Genomic DNA, 15,058 nt, shown 5'->3' with positions numbered 1-15,058 from the left:
TGCCGGGCGTCACTCACCGCAAGGCCTGCAGCGTTCGCCAGCCACGCATCTCTCCTGGGAGTGAAGCTCTGGCTTGGGCATCTGCAGGCCCTGTGCTGCCCCAAACGGTCTGCTCACCACCTCCCCATCAACTGTAGGGCGGCTGAGTGGGAGGAGGCAGCCAGACTCCTCAGAGGCCCCATGGAGCATCTTGCCCCAGCTGGCCCCGCCCCTGTGGGCAGCTGGCTCCGCCCCCACAGGCGGATGGCCCCACCCCTGGTCACAGGGCACGCACACCGCCCCAGGTGCTCGATTGGCTTGCTCCGCCGCTGGCCCTATTTAACACTCTTAACACATGTTTACTTCTGAGTAATGGCATTAAGGAGTGTGTGGCGGATGCAGGGGCCCCCAAAGTTGATGCAGGGGGAGGGATTAGCGATATGTGGGATTTTATACCATAATTACCCTCACCCAGTGTTTTTTCTTTAAAAAAAATGTATAGGGATAGTCTCCTTTTCCTACTCATATTGAAATACTGCCCCTCAATGAGGGCAAACAGATTGACAAAATGTTTAGGGGTATTGTACCCCTGCGTCCGTCCCCCCAGAAAAAAGCACTACCCCCATCTATTAATGAACTGCAGCCTGAAATTAATTTGATTTGGTTACATAGGTTGAATCTGACTCGTTTGTTTGTTTTGAGGATCCTCAAGTTGTTATATTTAATAAATATAACCTATTTACCCACATTTGGTTGCCTTGACTCTTCCTGGTGTGCTGGCAATTAGATTTTCAATATCTTCACGCTTTTGTCCAAATGCAAATCACACTACCTGCTATTACATTTTCTATTTTTAAACCCCACCCACCCACCTAATGTGGTTTCTAATGATACATTTTGCGCCATGTCTGGTTTGGCCTTTACGATTGCTGCATAAAGTGTGAAGAAGAGGCTCTGTAAATATTGCCCTCTGAGCATTTACTTATAGAGCGGGAAAAGACGGGAAACCCCCCAAGTACGAACTGCCCTCAAAACTGAAACTCTTCACACACTTCAACCTCTCACACAGTTCAAGATGCAAAATTCAGAACATGGTATGTCCCAGACATAAAGAAGGACTCACGGGCAAAATTCCATTCCAAGTACCTTGAGGGAACATACCTTCAAATAATGGAATTATTTCCCCACGCGCCTCCTTTCTTCTTGCATTATTGAATTCCGTTCCATTTCTACATGTCTGCTGCTCCAGGGTTCAGTGTCTGCTCCCAAGAGGCTCCTGGGAGACTGGAGGGACATTGCTAGAACAACTCTTGGGTTGGGCCAACTGGCTGAAATGTTTTAAAATGTTATAAACAGCTTTAATTTTGGTTCCTCTGTTTTGTTTTTGTTGAGTTGGGGTTGGTTAAATGTTTAATTGGGGTTAGCAGCTATTTTAATTAAATTTAACTGTAAACTGTCAATTTATTATTATTGTTGTTGTTGTTGTTGTTGTTGTTATATTTATATTTATTGGTATATTTATAATCAGGACCCAGGTGGCGCTGTGGGTTAAACCACAGAGCCTAGGGCTAGCTGATTAGAAGGTCGGCGGTTCGAATCCCTGCCATGGGGTGAGCTCCCGTTGCTCGGTCCCAGCTCCTGCCCACCTAGCAGTTCGAAAGCACGTCAAAGTGCAAGTAGATAAATAGGGACCGCTCCGGCGGGAAGGTAAACAGCGTTTCCGTGCGCTGCTCTGGTTCACCAGAAGCGGCTTTGTCATGCTGGCCACGTGACCCGGAAGCTGTCTGCGGACAAACGCCGGCTCCCTCGGCCTATAGAGCGAGATGAGCGCCGCAACCCCAGAGTCGGACACGACTGGACCTGATGGTCAGGGGTCCCTTTACCTTTACCTTTATAGTCTGTATAAGTTATTCTGTTTTCCATTGTTTGATATTTTGTTATGTTTTTATATATGCTGGAAACTGGAATAGTGTTGGACCCCTCCAGGCGTCATTCTGAGCAGCGGGTGGGGCTGTGTTCTAAACCACTGAGCTTCTTGGGCTTGCTGATCAGAAGGTCGGCAGTTCAAATCCCCATGACGGAGTGAGCTCCCGTTGCTCTGTCCCAACTCCTGCCAACCTGGCAGTTCAAAAGCACATCAAAGTGCAAGTAGATAAATAGGTACCGCTCCGGCAGGAAGGTAAACGGCGTTTCCGTGTGCTGCTCTGGTTTCCATCACGGTGTCCCGTTGCGCCAGAAGTGGCTTAGTCCTGCTGGCCACCTGACCCAGTAAGCTGTCTGTGGACAAACGCCAGCTCCCTTGGGCTGAAAGCGAGATGAGTGCCACAACCCCATAAGTCGCCTTTGACTGGATTTAACCATCCAGGGGTCCTTTATATTAACCTTTGGGCTCATATTGATATTGGTACAGTTATATGCAATCTTGCTTTCAGTGCTTTCTGCATCTGTGTGCATTTTGGAGTGGACATACTGCTTTATTCTCCATGTATCTCCTGTAGCTTCCTGCTGCAATCCTGTAACTTTCCGTACCACAAATATTTCAGTTGTCCAAGAGTGTCCCTCCAGACATCAACAATGCATTGCAGAACAATTAATAAAGCAGAACAATATGTGGATAATCCAGTATAAATCCCCAATGAATGCACTCTTGTGGTGTCAGAGACATGTTGCTGAATACACCCACAAAAGCAGCAGCAGCAGCAGCACCAACAAGACCATTTTAAGATTAACTGAAAATTGCTACCTTTTCTATTCTTAGGAGTCAAGCAGGTGATTAATAGACTCTGGGAAACTTGAAACAGCTTCTACACTGGAGATTTGCTCTCTGAAGCCTGGGATCTTTTGATAATGGAGAAACTTTTGCGCCAATTAAAAGTTTCACAAGATTAGGGCACATTGGAAGACTTCTTCTCAATGTGGATCGCTTGAAAGAGGGAAAGGATTTGATGAAGAGAAGCAGTGCCGTTCTAACTAGGATGGCCAGATTAAAAAGAGAGCACTTTCTCCACTTTTGATAGTTGTACAGAAGAAGGAATTGAAGAACTTTGGCAGAGTTCTGCTCAATCAGATATAAGGTCCATCTATTACAGCATTCCATTCCATAAGAGCTGACGGCAGTCCCTCACTCATGTCCCCCAGCAACTGGTCTTCAGTGGCATACAGTCTCCAAAACTGCAGGTTGCATACAGCCATCACGGCCAGTAGCCACTGGTTGTCTTATCCACTATGAATTTGTCTAATTCCCCTTTTAAAGTCACCCAAGTTGGTGGCCATCACTACATCTTGTGGCAGTGAGTTCCAGAGTTTAACTCACCCCACCTGCATCCTCCAACGTTCAGTTTCATTGGACGCCCTGGATTTGCGTGATGGAGAATCTCTCTCCAATGTCTGTGCCCATGCAAAAGTGGTATACCTCTGTTATGCCCCCTTCCTGTCTTTTTTCCTAAATGCCTCCCAAACTCCTCATTGGGGCTCTTTTCTGCATCTCTTCTAGCTATATAATATCCATCTTGAGGCTTGCTGGCTAGAGCTGCACATTGTTACAACATGCAGAATTCTCCTCTTCTATGCAACTCTTAAGAGGTGCGGGAACCCTGTGCTTTTTTGCCTCTGGCCACCCTAGTTTATAGGGACGCAGGTGGCACTGTGGGTTAAACCACTGAGCCTAGGGCTTGCTGATCAGAAGGTCAGCGGTTTGAATCCCCATGACGGGATGAGCTCCCGTTGCTCGGTCCCTGCTCCTGCCAACCTAGCAGTTCGAAAGCATGTCAAAATGCCAGTAGATAAATAGGTACCACTCCAGCGGGAAGGTAAACGGCATTTCCGTGTGCTGCTCTGGTTCGCCAGAAACGGCTTTGTGCCTTTGTCATGCTGGCCACATGACCCGGAAGCTGTACACCGGGTCCCTTGACCAATAAAGCGAGATGAGGGCCGCAACCCCAGAGTTGGACATGACTAGACCTAATGGTCAGAGGTCCCCTTACCTTACCCTTACCCTAGTTTATGCAGGTAACTATATTAACTTATTTTGACTATACATCCTTACGGCTCCCAAGGTGGTATGAAGGGCATGGCCAATGAGCCACATTAAAATAAAATACAATAACACCAAACAATAATAATCAAATGAAAAATGCAGTTGTGAACAGTCAAAACAAGGATGGGGAACTGGTGACCCTTCATATGGTCAAAGATTATGGGAGTTGTCATTCAGTGATACAGTGGTAACTCAGTTTACGAGCTTAATTCATTCCGGAAGTCTGTTCTTAAACCAAAACCATACTCAAAACGAGGGACGCTTTCCCTAATGAGGCCTCCCACCACCTGTGCCCTTTCACCATTCAGATTCCATTCTTAGACCGAGGTAAAGTTTGCAAACCAGGACACTACTTCTGGTTTTGCGGAGTTCGTAAACCGAATAGTTCGTAAACAGGGTTGTTCTTAAACCGAGGTACCACTGTATCTGAAGCCCACAAGTTCCCCGTCCCCGAAATGAAAACAAGAAGGCAGCTGACGATGACAGTTAAATGCTTAAGCTACAATCCTATGCACACTTCCTGGGTCCCACTGAACTCAGTAAAACTTGCCTCTGAGTAGGCGTCTACTAGGATTGCGCTTTTAAAAGGCGAAGAAGAAGAGGAGGAGGAGGAGGAGGAGGAGGAGGAAGAAGAAGAAGAAGAAGAAGAAGAAGAAGAAGAAGAAGAAGAAGAAGAAACAGCTCATAATTTATCTACTGTAGCCACCTGAAGCCTGAGTTGATTTTTGTATTGAAAATATTTATCTCTGTAGTGTACTGTAGAAGCTAAAATTGTCCATTTGTTGAATACGGCAACAAGGCGAGAAGTAGAATGGGAATTAGAACCAAAAAAAGGCAAAAGATAAAAAAAAGAGAAGGAAATGGGCACAAAACACATAATAATAAGAGAAGGAAGCAGGCAGAGGGAATAGAACCTGAGTGTTGCCGTATAAGAATATAAATGCAAAGTCAATGGTCACAAGGTTTGAAAGGCCAAGTCAATAAAGTAATTGCTTGAAAGAGTGTGGGTGTCGGGAAAATGAATCAATGGTAATAAACAGAAGTAGGAGTAGGCTTCAAAAGGCAAAAAGGCCAGGCACCCATGTAAGAGGAAGTGTCTTCTGCTAAATACATTTCTGGTGCTGGCACTCAGAAAAGGGAATAAAAGTGCAGGTCAGGGGACATGATTTCCATCTGATTTTCTTAAAAGCTCGGAGTCATGAAATTCACAATAAATTAAGGTTTGTGGTTATTATTAATATTAGTATTAGTATTTAATTCATACCCTTCCCATGATCTTCTTGCAACCCATGGACTGCAAGAAGATCAAACCTATCCATTCTGAAGGAAATCAGCCCTGAGTGCTCACTGGAAGGACGGATCCTGAAGCTGAGCCTCCAAAACTTTGGCCACCTCATGAGAAGAGAAGACTCCCTGGAAAAGACCCTTGTGTTGGGAAAGATGGAGGGCACAAGGAGAAGCGGACGACAGAAGACGAGATGGTTGGACAGTGTTCTCGAAGCGACTGGCATGAGTTTGGCCAAACTGCGGGAGGCAGTGAAAGATAGGCATGCCTGGCATGCTCTGGTCCATGGGGTCACGACGAGTCGGACACGACTGAACGACGACAACAACAACAACAACATACCCTGCCCATCTGGCTGGGTTTCCGCAGCCACTCTGGGCGGCTTCCAGCAAAATATAAAAACATAATAAAACATCAAACATTAAAAACTTCTCAATACAGGGCTGCCCTCAGATGTCTTCTAAAAGTTGCCCGTTCTCCATTCTGCACAGGAAACCCATTAAAACCTGAAATGTTCCAAAAGTCACTTGCAAATATAAATGATAAACAAATGCAAAGTCATCTTTGGAATGAGTTTCATTCTCTTCGAAATTTGGTTGAGGATCTTGAACCATTGTGTAGCATTGGGTGTTTGTTTGTGTGTAGACAGACGAATTCCTATGTGTACATTATGTGCATATACAGCAGATGTGGGGAATACACAACCTGAATTTGCAAGGTGTTTGAATTCTGCCCCCAGAGAAAGTCTGGAAGTCTTATTTCAAAAGAGAGCGAGAGAATCAGTGTGTCTCAGTAAATTTAGTATACGTTTTCTACTACATTTGGTATATTTCACTATGAAATTTTCTGATTTCCAATGTCATGAGGTAAATGTACACAGAGGAGATTTTCTGACAACCGGTGAAGAGGATTTCTTGTGAGATAAAATGATTGGTTCAGAGTTTGCCATCCTGACAGAAAGTGCCTTCAGAAATTATTGAAGATGGGTGCATTGTGACTTGTCATCCATAGGTTTTTATAAGTCGCAGAATATTTATGCTGTAGAATACATTTGCTTTTGGATGCCTGAAGCAGTTTTTAATAATACACATCTTACAAGCCCCTTGCAGGAGGCATAAAAGTTGCAGAAAAAGAAAAAGAAAATGCTTGTTCAAATCAACAAATGCACAATCATAAAACAAACTAAGGAGCCCTGGAATTAGAAGCATGAATACGACACTTTGAATTAGGATACTGGAGATAAACAAACATTGAATAAGAAAGCTCCGTTTTTCATTTTCTTTGATTTTCTTTTTGCATAGATATAGGCACCAAAGGAGTTGCTTTGGAAACTTGCTAGCAATGTGGTATTAGGGGGGCTTCAGGCATATCCCTGAATTGTGGACATAAACATGGTCTCGCTTTCTCTCTTTTAATATCATCTGAAGCACATTTTCACCCTCAAAGAATTCCGGGTACTGTAGTTTACCCCTCACAAGGTTACAATTCTCAGCGACTGTTACCAAACTACGTGCCCATAATTTTTGGTGTGGGGGGATGTGCTTCAACTGAACTTTAAAGTTATTTTTTTTAAAATCCTTCCAGTAGCACCTTAGAGACCAACTAAGTTTGTCATTGGTAAGAACTTTCATGTGCAATGCATGCACACTTCTTCAGATACCATGGGTGGCACCCCTGGACACTCGCTGCGTGGGTGGCGGGCTGCTAGGGGAGATGCTGCTGCAGGCGGCTAGCGGCACCACTTTTGACGTTCGTCGGGTGGCCAGCGGGCAGCTAAGGATGCTCACCATGCTGGCGGCTAGCCCTGCCCCACGGGCCAGCTAGCCCCGTCCCGCTCCAGGTGCTGGGGCAGGTAGCTCCACCCCTGCATCTGGTGTCTCATCTTTACAACGGAGTTACAACAATATCCAAGCATGCAAGGATGTATCAGGCAACCTCCTCAGAAGGAAATCTGCAGCACCTCTTCAAAGGGCGTGATGTAATTATACACTTGTAACTGATGCAGAGCGAGAACCAGCAGCAATGCTTAGCCGCAGCAGAGGGTGAGTAGAATTCGGCAAGGATAGAGCAATGAATCAGACAGAAATCCTACCTCCAATTTCTTAAAAGGTTTTCTCCCATTTTTGTGCCTCGCAGAGGGCACTTTAGAATTCCAATGGGTGCGAGTTTTTGAGCTTACCTTATTGTTGCAAGGATGGTGTGGCCTTTTTCTAACTTCCCAGTAATCATTTCTCCCGTGCTCTGCAGCCTCCCTGGCTGCCCACGCTTCCTGATCTGAAATAGCCTTTGAGAGGTGTTACATCATGATACCTCCCCTCCTCCGGCCTTTCATTGGAGCGTGGGCACCCAGGAAGGCTGCAGAGTTCAGACCACTTGCAAGATGATCTGCAGACTGAAAGAAAAGGCACTCGCAAATACCCCTCAGCTACTAAACCACAAGGAAAGCCCGACAAAAGCCCTGCGCCCCAGCCATAAGGATCTCTTCCCTTTGATGGTTTTCTCATGCAATTTCTTTTCTCATTAATTGATGGAGAACAGTTGGGGAGAAGGGTAACATGGGAGAAATTTTCAACAAAACATTAATCTTCTCTGAAGATGGGCACTTTAGCCTTCCTCCAGGAGGCTTTTAATTATTCAATTGAATTGTTTCTTGCAGGGCATGAGTGTGGCTGGCACACAAGCTGGAAATGCACTGCCTTAGACTTTCTTTTTCCTTCAGATTGATGTGTTTGCTCCTCTGCCCTCCTTCTTCTCCAAATAGTGGCAATTATGCACATGCGGTACTCAGGTCAGATGATGTACGAAACTCATCCAAGTCCGAACACAGCCATGGTTGATCTTGATGCATAGCTTTTCTCTCATGGCATCTTTTCTTCTCTTGTTTTAAAAGACCCTCTTGACTTTTTGGCTATGCATCTCTTAACTCCCCATTTCCATCAGTCTGATTGGAGCTGAGCAGTTGCTTTAACTGGCTGCATTTGGGGGGGGGCAAAATGCAATATTCGCCATTGCAGCATTGGCCAATTGCCACAGCTGTATAAGTGCTGTATAAAGGATCCATTTTTTTTGCAATTAGACTTACACCCAGCCCATCTGCTAGGGGTGTCACTGAGTCTTAATACCTGCAGATGCAGCAAAATCATCGCTGTTGTTTCAAAAATAAATACTAACCGTTAGGAAAACATAGCCTAGTTTAACGGATTAAAGCTTTTTGCATTTCATACTGAGGTGGTAAATTCCTGAGAAGATCAGGGAAGAAAAATGGGTCCAATAGGGGTTGCCAACAGGGTGCCCTCCACATTCCCTGACCAACTAGACTGGTGACTGGGAGCGGCTGCCGAGACCACATAACACCGGTCTTGAAAGACCTACATTGGCTCCCAGTACGTTTCCGAGCACAATTCAAAGTGTTGGTGCTGACCTTTAAAGCCCTAAATGGCCTCAGTCCAGTATACCTGAAGGAGCGTCTCCACCCCCATCATTCTGCCTGGACACTGAGGTCCAGTGCTGAGGGCCTTCTGGCGGTTCCCTCACTGCGAGAAGTGAGGTTACATGGAACCAGGCAGAGGGGCCTTCTCGGTAGTGGCGCCCACCCTGTGGAACGCCCTCCCATCAGATGTCAAGGAAATAAACAACTACCAGACTTTTAGGAGACATCTGAAAGCAGCCCTGTTTAGGGAAGCTTTTAATGTTTAATAGATTATTGTATTTTAACATTCTGTTGGAAGCTGCCCAGAGTGGCTGGGGAAACCCAGCCAGATGGGCGGGGTATAAATAAATAAATAAATAAATAAATTATTAGCCATGCTGACTGGCTAATGAAAGTTGTAGTCCAACAAGAATAGATGGTTACAGGTAGGTAGACGTGTTGGTCTGCCGTAGTTGAAACAAAAAAAAAAAAAATCCTTCCAGTAGCACCTTAGAGACCAACTAAGTTTGTTCTTGGCATGAGCTTTCATATCTGAAGAAGTGTGCATGCACACAAAAGCTCATACCAAGAACAAACTTAGTTGGTCTCTAAGGTGCTACTGTGAGAATAGATGGGTTATAAATTAATGATCAGAAATAATTTCAATTTCTCATATTGTTGCAATGGTCACGTTGCTCAGAGTGCCACTGACCATAAGAACAGAACCGCCTCACTGTCTAAACGTGAAGGTGTGGCAGGAAAATGGACACACACGGGGAATGTCATGTTTCTGTCATTTGGGACACCCATGATTCCGTTCAGAGTTTTAGACTCCGATTCCCATCAGCCCCAACCACCATTGCCAATGAGTAGGGATGATGGGAGCGGCAGCAACACCCAGAGGACTACAGGTTCCTTATCCCTGGTTTTCAGCGCATCGGTACAGCAGAGCATAGGCGGGCAGCTATGATGCCATGCTAATAGCCTCTGTGAAAACAACAGCAGCAGCCTATCGCCCTGGAAAACAACGTGATCAGAGCGTCTTTGAATTTTATTTATTGGCATCCTGATGGGGCTATGCAACTGAAACCTGCACTACTCATTAATCTTTGCAACTGTCCGGTGAGCTGTGGCAATCAGTCAGCAAATCAATTGGGGCCTCGATAAATCAGTCCCTTTCTCAGCTCTTCATTTGCAAAGAGGGGCGGCGGCGAGGGGGGGGGATAAAGTCTGTGTCTCAGGAGCATGATGAGCATAAAAGGTTGAAAGAGTAACTTTGCACATAAACTGTTAGGCAGATTATCACAGATAATGTTTTATTCCAATGTTCTAGATAGAGCCCCCAAGAGATGATGATTCAGCCGGTGTTGTGGGAGCCCATCGTAAGCCAACCAAAGCAGTCAAACTCCGGAGACCCACTTCTGTGCTTCGTGTTCCTGTCTGAAGAGCCACAGCTTAGGTGCATCGTACGAGGACTCTATTGTTTTGTTTTGTTTTTAAAAAAATTAATTCATTTATTATTGTGATACATTATGCAATTCCATTTACACATAACTCACACATACACATATAACACACATCCAATTACATTCATACAATTACAATTACAATAATACAATTATAATACAGTTACAATACCTTATACCAATACATATACATATATCCAAATACTTTTATATCTTCCAAACTCATTTTAGACCAATTATATTTTTATTACATAGATTATTTTTTTAAAATATAAACTTGTTCTTTCTAGCCTTCCGCTTACCACGGTATGACTAAATTGTTAAATAATGTCAATCTTCGACTTCCCTGTCCACCTCTTCATTAAAATGTGTAAGAAAATTGTTCACCATAAATAAAATTATGACACCGACCTCTTTTACTTTATTTCTTATATTTCTTGATGGTTTAATCTTGTGTGCTTTTTTATTCCTATGTCGTTTTCCAAATAACAGGGGTTATTCCAAAGCTAGTACTGTGTTAATGCTGCATATTTTTTTTAGGTATTGCAAAAAGCTGCTCCATTCTTCAATGAACTTTTCTCTTGGATTGTCTTTTATCTTTTCTGAGAGATATGCAAGCTCTATATATTCTAAAATTTTGTATAACCATTCCCTCCTGGTTGGAATTATTGCACTTTTCCACTTTGATCCAATTAAGATTTTTGCCGCTGTTGAGGCATATAAGAAAAAAATCCTCATTTTTCTTGGTATGTCTGGTATAGTTATACCTATGAGGTAAGCCTCTGGTGTTTTAGGGAATTTGATTCCAAAAATTTCTTCCATTTCTGAATGTATTTCATTCCAGAAATTTGCTATTTTGACACACTCCCATCAGACATGGTACCAGTTTCCAACTTCCTTACACCTCCAACAGATATTACTCACATTTTTAAACATTTTTGAGAGCTTATAGGGAGTGAAATGCCATCTATAAAACATCTTTATCATATTCTCTCTAATCAAATTGCATGCTGTGAAGCTCCAACTAGATCTCCATAGATTTTCCCATCTTACCGTCGGATGTGCGTTTTCGGAGCTTCTAGTGTGAAGCTGTGGACGCGGCGGCTGGCAGGAGAACAGGAGGGGGCAGGGCTCCGGGTCCCCCCCATACCCCAGGGTGGGTGTCGCTGGGGTGAAGCAAGAAGCGGCAGCTCGGGGGCAGAAGCGGCGGCGAGGCGCGAGGGGCTCCAGAAACGCCGAGGACTCTATTGTTGATGACTCACTCGGTTGTGAGAATGTAGTATGAAAGATACAATTCAACATGAAACATGGGAAGGCTGGCAGCCTGTAAGCTAATATTTGCAAGTTGTCAATCATAGGCAGAAATCTGCATAGAGCCAAAAACCTTCTCACAATGCTTTTAATGAGCACCGGTTTATTTATTTATTTTTTAAAAAAATGTGAAGCATAAATAAAACGAAAATTGCCACCACGGCAATCAAAAACCACTTTTTATGTCAGAAGTAATCTGTGTGTTGCCTGACACTCTTTCCACACATTACATTGAAATCATGTCAGGGGTTGCTGCTGTGCTAACTCTCATTCAGATTTGAACAGGAAAACACCTGCCTGAGCTAAGATAAACTAAAACAAGAGGTCACCTTGTGAAGAAGAAAAAATCAAGAGGTAAAACTGTATCTGAGTACAAGGTGTAGGCACATGCAAGCAGAACATTGAAATTCAGATCTCCCCACATCATGCTGTACACAATTATTTCCAACTAAGTTCCTCTTTTTAATGCTGAACTGTTCCCTGTATTCAACACACAATTGCACTTGCAGGTACGGAGTGACATCTGATGCAATTCTAACATCTACCCGCAGAAAATGCAACAGAATTGAATATTCTGTTCATATATATATAACCTTCATCCAATGCAGAAGGGCCCTGATCCAAATTCAAAAGTGCCATCATGTATCCACTTTGAATGAAAGAAAACTGTGTTGGAAGAGGCAATCACAGCTCTCCCATGTACTTTTGCCATTAGGTAACCCAATTTTTTTTGAGCGGCTATTGGGGAGGAGAGAACAATAGCTTCTCTGTCAACAGCCTACATCTTTGAAACTCCTTGCCTGCTTCAATATATCAGGTTTCTGAATTGTTGCCCTTGGTAAATCTGTGCAAAAGTCTGGCTTTTTTTTCCAAACTGGTGGAAACTTTCATTTACAGCTTGGATCGCTGCTGTTATTAATCTCTTGTTTTAGCCTTTCCTATGTGTGTCTTTGTGTGCGTGTGCATGCTCAGTTATTTAGTTTGTGTTTTTTTATTATCTGCATGCTCCGTACCAAAAGGCCTTCAGGCAAAGGGTGTGTGTGTGTATCCCTTTGCCTGTATCTTATATATTGTTTTGTTCCCACTGTTGGTGAAAGAGCTTATTTTGTTTCTTTGGAACTTTTTCTCTTGCGGAAAAATACTCTACGTTTTGTGCGTTGCTCACTTCCTCCTCCCCCATCAATACACTTGCTATCGTGATTTCCTTTCACTTAGCAGTGAAGATAAGAGAAAGCAATGAGCACTGAAGAAGTTGTTAACCTTTCTGCCATGTTCATTTATCATCCAAACAATAAGAAGCAATTAAGATACTCAATTTAAAACAACTGACCCATCAAAATCCTAAGAGCATTCTCAAGAATGTGCCTTCCGATGGAATGTGGAAATGTAATTACATCTTGTCTCTAGGCACTATGGTTTCAAAGTCTCCTTGTACCTGGTGGACTGGAAGCAGAGAGGACTCTTTTGCAACTCAAAACTCAGCCCACTTACCAGAGAGAGTATTTCACATTTACTGAGTCATGGAACTACTAAGGTTTGCTTTAGCTTCTGGGTCTTTCTTGAGGAGGCCATTTGTGTGATGCTAGAAGGGAAGAGCAGCTTAAAGGTCTTGTAGAAGAGAACCTTATATGCCCTTAAAAAAACAGCTCTGTAATATGGGGTATCCAAACAACCTTTACAAGATGAGGTAGACTATGCAGATATAAAGGTAAAAAGGTAAAGGACCCTTGGATGGTTAAGTCCAGTCAAAGGTGACTATGGGGTTGTGGCGCTCATCTCACTTCAGGCCGAGTGAGCCGGCGTTTGTCCACAGTTTCTGGGTCATGTGGTCAGCAGGACTAAACCGCTTCTGGTGCAATGGGACACCGTGATGGAAGGCAGAGCGCATGGAAATGTCGTTTACCTTCCCACCGTAGTGGTACCTATTTATCTACCTGCACCAACATGCTTTCAAACTGCTAGGTTGGCAGGAGCTGGAACAGAGTAATGGGAGCTCATTCCATCACGGGGATTCAAACCGCCGACCTGTTGATCGGCAAGCCCAAGAGGCTCAGTGGTTTCAACCACAGCGCCACCCGCTGCTCATCACAGCGACTAATGCCAAAAAGCATTAGCACATTTGGGGAACCGCAGAGTCTTCGCAGTTTGCGTAACAAACTCAGTAGCACAGCATTTTGGTTAATCTACGTTTATTTACATATAATACACTCGGAGCATTCTGACTTAGCTCCTTCCTCTTTCTCATCAGACAGCAAAGAGAGAAAGAACCAAGGACAATAGTCCCACTTCACAGAACACAGTAACACAAACATCCTGTCTCCGTCACTTCCCACACTGTGGAATGAAAACATCATGTCATAGACAACAAAGACCCATGCATACATCCTGCATGAAAAGAATGGTTATATGGTCCTGGCGGCCGTTCCCAGTAACCAGTCTGGCAGCTGCATTTTGGATGAGTTGTATACCCTCCCTCTTGAGCTCCGGCAATTCCCCCAACCGGCTTGGTTTCATTTCTCAGAAAGAAAAGAGGAACGGCCCTTTGTTGAACTTTATGGTAAAGCCAAGGCATCAGAGCTACTAAGGCGAGAGGCCACCCCCCCCTTGATCCACCTTCACAAGTCTTGTTAACAGCACAATCCAACTTGGTGGCATGGAAGTCTACCCTGAATCACCTCAATTTGCCTTGATATTGAGTGTGCACGCAGAGCTAAGCCAAGGCTCTTCTATCTGGAGCTACAAAATGTGAGGGATGCTGTCAAGCCCTTGTCAGGCCTTAATACATGGCTGGTGAGTGGTCTTTGACTTTAGTAGGTCACAAGTTGTGCAGACCTGCTGCAAAGTAACCAACCTGTCAGGATTCTCTGAGAATGAATTGGATGCCAACTCTCTCAAGAGGATGGGCTGTGTGGGATGTTGTTGTTGACTTTATTGGATTCGGTGTATGACTGAAATACTGATGCTGTAACTTATAACAGTCACCTAAGCAACAGTTGCAGTCCATTTATTTTTCCAAACTACAAGAGAGGGGTTTATTATTATTATTATTATTATTATTATTATTATTATTATTATTATTTCTTCACTTATTATTTCCTGTGTAACAGCATTGTTTGGAGTGACCTCTACTTGCTGATATATGAGAATAAATGAGATCATATTTAAAATTGCAAACAAGCGTCCACCTTGCATGTCCTAGTAATAAAAAAATGCCTATATTTCATAGAATCGTTCAAAAGGAGAAAGTGAGTGACACATTTCAAAAGGATGGGGGCTTTCCTGATCACAGGAAGGATGGGGATGGGGGCTTTCCTGATCACAGGAAGGAAAGCGAACTCCTAACAGCTTGTGGGTGCGCTACACAATACAATCTGAAAAGCATTGCCAAATTGTAAAAGCTGTGTGGTGGTCAAACTGCGGGAGGCAGTGAAGGATAGGCGTGCCTGGCGTGCTCTGGTCCATGGGGTCACGAAGAGTCGGACACGACTGAACGACTGAACAACAACAACAAATGTATTTATACTGGTAATGAGACATGTGTAATGAATGGGCATTGATGGACACTGAAGTTC

The sequence above is a fragment of the Lacerta agilis genome, chromosome 16, assembly GCF_009819535.1.
Source record: "Lacerta agilis isolate rLacAgi1 chromosome 16, rLacAgi1.pri, whole genome shotgun sequence".
Taxonomy (NCBI): domain Eukaryota; kingdom Metazoa; phylum Chordata; class Lepidosauria; order Squamata; family Lacertidae; genus Lacerta; species Lacerta agilis.
Note: the sequence above shows the minus strand (reverse complement) of the source record.